This window comes from Calidris pugnax, unplaced genomic scaffold, assembly GCF_001431845.1.
Source record: "Calidris pugnax isolate Ruff unplaced genomic scaffold, ASM143184v1 scaffold18, whole genome shotgun sequence".
NCBI classification, from domain to species: domain Eukaryota; kingdom Metazoa; phylum Chordata; class Aves; order Charadriiformes; family Scolopacidae; genus Calidris; species Calidris pugnax.
The window spans coordinates 2,154,092-2,158,595 of record NW_015090812.1 but is presented as its reverse complement, the minus strand read 5'-3'; the positions used below and the strand labels follow the sequence as shown (position 1 = coordinate 2,158,595).

The following is a 4,504-nucleotide window of genomic DNA, read 5'->3' as shown; positions in this document are numbered from 1 at the left end:
CCGGCCTGTGGGCATGCGCGGGGCCGCGTGAAGCTGCGCCCTGAGGAGAAGCCGGGAAGGAGGCGGAGAGATGGCGCCGGGGTAGGCGGGGCGCCGAGGGGCAGCTGAGGGCAGAGCCGGCCGCCGAGGGGCAGCTCCCAGGGTACGAGCGAAGGGGAAAGGGCTGAGCGTCAGGCAGGGACGGGAGAGCGCGGGGCGCGGAGAGGGGAAGCGCCGCTGTGAGGGGGAAAGGAGCGGGCCGGGGAGGCCGCAGGCCGCGCGTCTCGGCGGTGGCTGCTGCTCCTCCGGGCCGCTCCGCTCGCTGAGGGGATGGGAGTGATCCCAGGGGGGAGGCCGCGCCTCAGGGTGGAGGGAAACCCGGCTGGCGATTCGCCTTTCCCGCTGAAAGGCGGCTGCTGAAGCAGGCTGGGGTGATGGCGGTTTGCGAGCTGGCCGGGGTGAAGCCGGGCCCGCTGAAGCGCGATGCGCTGACGGAAGAAGGAGGCTATTTCGGGGCATCGTGCTGCAGGTGTGGGTTGTGCTGTCTGTGTACCGCCGAGCGTGCAGTCGTGCCTTTCCGTTCTGAAGATGACAGCAGCAGGGTGTTGTGAGAGTCCAAGTGTTGTAACGTGGCTATAAAAAAATCACCGTTTTATTCCCCTCCCTTCATAAATCTGCGTTTCGTTCCACAAAAAGTATTTCATGGTAATCGGGCTTCTAGTCGTATACTGAAGGGGCGTGTGAAGAGCCATGAGGGTGGTTCAGTGTGGTTCAGTGACCACAGAGAACCTTCCGTCGACTCAAGAAAGTGTTTCTGTTTTAAGAGGTGACAGTACAAATATTTTGAACCAATAAACTCTTTTGCAACCGTTTTATTCTGAACATTTCATCTTTGTGCTGGAATTGATTTGAAAGTAAAATTAATAAACAGCAAATACGATTGTTTTCATGATCGCTACTTAACGCAAAATCTAGAAAAATGGTGTGATGGAAGATAGAAAGAAAAATAATTGTTATAGTCTTGCGATATGTCAATGCCATGTCATAAGGTATAAGATAGAAATGTCCAAAGAGGCTCCAGTCCAATATTGAATGTCAGTGTAGCACATAATAGCATCCTGAAAACGGTGTCATTGTTTTAGCAAAGTTTTGGGCACATGCTACTCTGGTAGGTTTATACCAATCCTCTGGATAGAATGTATTAGTGTGGGGAATGAGTCTAGTATCTCCAAAGTAGAGCAACCCTGCACCAGTAAATTTGCAGTGAGATACCTTCTGATCTCCAGTTAGCTCAGAGAGCAATACTGTAATCCGCATAGACCAAGCTAATATTACACTGCCCTCAGGAGAGCCAGGGCAGTTCAGCTGTTTGCTTCCCTGCTGCTCCCCATGTTCAGTTATAGCTGTGGAATGAGTTGGATCAGCTCCCGCATACAACCTGGAGCAGGCAGGCATGACCCGACTGAAAGGGAGGGCAGATCAATCTCTTTTGGCAGTTAGGACCAGTAAATTTGCAGTGAGATACCTTCTGATCTCCAGTTAGCTCAGAGAGCAATACTGTAATCCGCATAGACCAAGCTAATATTACACTGCCCTCAGGAGAGCCAGGGCAGTTCAGCTGTTTGCTTCCCTGCTGCTCCCCATGTTCAGTTATAGCTGTGGAATGAGTTGGATCAGCTCCCGCATACAACCTGGAGCAGGCAGGCATGACCCGACTGAAAGGGAGGGCAGATCAATCTCTTTTGGCAGTGCTCGGCAGTTAGGTCCACCTAAGCTAAACAAAACTAGCATTATCTACTCCAACATCTCTATGCTCTATATCCTCGAGGATACGAGTGTCTCCTTATTCATAATAGATGGCTTTTTAAAAATGGAATTTTACCAAGCAGTGCTTAGCCAGGCTATCCATGCAGACTAATATTCACAGATAAATTAAAGGTTGTTTTCTATCTTTTCTTTTTTTTTTTTCTTCAAAGTCTTAATTTATATTAGAAGAGATCATACACAATGTGTTTAAGGTTGGGAATTTTTAAATAGCTTCCAAGTATGAGAGTTGTGAGAGAAGCAAAAGACTAATCAATGCTTAGAAGTTTAATAGTGTCTTTATTAGCCTTTTTTTCCATGGCTACCTTTTATGGCTGACTTAATTCTTCCTGCCCTAACATAATTCTCAATCATTCTGGGCAACAGCACTATCCAAATTTCATTAAAAGTGAATTCTGCATTTAAATTTACAAGTTTTTTCTTTACGTCTTCATTTTGTCATTAGCATTTTCTTTTTCAAAAGTGTTACAATTTGAGCCTGATTTTCTGTTTTATTAAATTCTGCTACTTGCAGTGGGGTCTTTTTGAGACTATTAGCAGCTAGCAAGTTGGCTTTTTCTCCTTGTGACCAGTTTACGAGGGAATATGCAGCATTAAAACAGCCAGCCTTGCAGGCACAGTGCAGCGGAGTATCCTTGCTGCTGTCTAAGGCATTAATGGCTGCCCCGTAGCTCAGTAACAGATTTATCAAGTCGCTGTGCCCATGTTCTGCCGCAATATGCAGGGCAGTCTTTCTCCAAACGTTTCTATCATCAATATTTTTATTATTCCCTGATGTCAGAAGGATTTTTACAATCTCTGTGTTTCCCTTGATGGCTGCATAGTGCATCGGAGTACAGCCATCCATGTCCTTAGCTCCAAATCTTCCTTTTTTAGCTAACAGAGCTTTCATCATAGCAAGGTCTCCTCTCACAGCTGCAATGTGCAGGGGAGTCTTTTTCTCCTTGTCTTGTGCATTGGGGTCAGCGTTGGCCTTCAGAAGCATCTCCACCATTGGTTTGTCTCCCCTTTCAGCAGCAAAATGTAAAGGGGACTTTGACTGCTTGTCCTTAGCATTAACATTGGCTTTGTGGCGCAGCAGCTCTTGGGACACGTCAGCGTGACCTCTTTGGCTTGCAATACGCAGGGGAGTACCAAGCTCTTTAGTGACAGCATTAATTTTGGCTCCAGCATTAACCAAAAGACCAACTAATGCCCCTTTATTATGAAGTGCAGCGACATGGAGCGGGGTTTCATGGCTTTGGTTCACGAGGTTGACTTCCATCCCTTTGCGCAGGAGCAGATTTGCGATGGGAGCAGCCCCAGCTTGAACTGCCAAGTGCAAAGCTGTGTCTGAAGCTGGAGTCTTTATTCCAAAGTTTGCTCCCTTTTCAAGTAGAACTTCTGCTGATTCAGCTTTGCCTGTTTCACACGCCAGGAGTAAAGGAGTGTACTGCATTTCATTGCAGGCGTTTATATCTGCACCTCTGTCAATTAAAGCTGCTACAACGCCAGGCAGGTTTTTCTGTACAGCTCTAAAAAGAGCCAACTCCATTATGTCAGATGACAAATCTTTAGCATATTCTAGCAGTATTTTGCAGATGGATGGGTGGTTGCTGTTGAAGGCTCTTTCGACCATGTTGTAATCAACACTGGCTCCAGCTTCTAGCAGTACTTTTGCAGTATTTTCAGAACCCAGAGAAACAGCATAACTAAGGGCAGTCTGCCCTCTCTCATTCTTTCCATCAATGGAGGCACCAGCCTTTAAAAGCATTTTTGCCAGACTGCTCTCATCTTTAAGAGCTGTCATGTGCAAGAAGTTGTGTTGGTTCCTGTAGCTTCTTTCCTCTTCTTTCAGGACCATCTTCAGTATATGACTGTGGTTGCTCTCTGCGGCCAGGTGAAGTGGTGTTTTGCCTTCTGTATCCAAACTGTACATACAAGCACCACATCGGAGAAGCACTTTCACTGCGTCTCCGTGGCCATTCTCAGCAGCCCTGTGCAGTGGTGTTCTTCCTTTCTTGTCCTTCACATCTATCTTTGCACCTTTGCTGATCAAATATTCCATAATGGCTAGGTGTCCGTTAGCGGCTGCAACATGCAGAAGTGTTTCACTTGAAGAGTTTAGTGCATTGATATCGTTATCTCTCAATGTTTTCTCTAACTCGGAAAGACAGCCTTTAGCAACTGCATCAAAAATGCTGATATCAGAATGATCATTTCTAGGTTTTGCTGCTCTTGAAAGTTGAGTTTCTTTTTCTTTCTTCTTAATAGCCCATCCCTGCTTTTTTCTTCTAGGACTGTCTTTTTCCTGGTGCTTTTCACTGTTATTTTCAAACCAAACCTTGTCTTTTTCGAGTAAATATCCTACCAATTGTCTTCTAGCATCTCCAATGCTTTCATTTACTTCACTGACATATTTTCTTATCTTGCTGTAAAGTTTTGGCTCCACTTGCTTTAGACATGGGTAAAAAAAGAGCCTGCAGGCTCGTTCACCTTGCGAAATTAGTATGTCTAAAACTCGAGAGTTCTTTTCTGTTCTTGTCCTGTAGAAACTCATGACCATCTTTTTTTCTGGGGTAAAAATACCATTGTCTATCAGCCAGTTCAGAAGATGGTCCGGGTCGTTTATGCCTTCTACTAGCTCTTGTTTTTTAGTCTTTAGGACTTCAATTGCGTATGGATTTGTAAACAGGCTCGTTGAATGCATGATCATGTTGAT

At 45.8% G+C, this 4,504-nt stretch overlaps 1 protein-coding gene across 3 annotated transcripts in view; it reads left to right on the top strand.

The window, feature by feature from the left end:
• The first annotated feature begins 26 nt into the window (after window positions 1-26).
• Window positions 27-4,504, top strand: part of FGGY (FGGY carbohydrate kinase domain containing) — a 355,269-nt gene continuing 350,791 nt past the window's right edge. For 2 of the 3 annotated variants that reach the window (XM_014939087.1, XM_014939088.1), the window contains exon 1: window positions 27-142. The gene's annotated coding sequence lies outside the window, so the exon portion shown is untranslated. The remainder of the gene's footprint in view (window positions 143-4,504) is intronic. The other variant, XM_014939089.1, reaches the window with a different exon arrangement.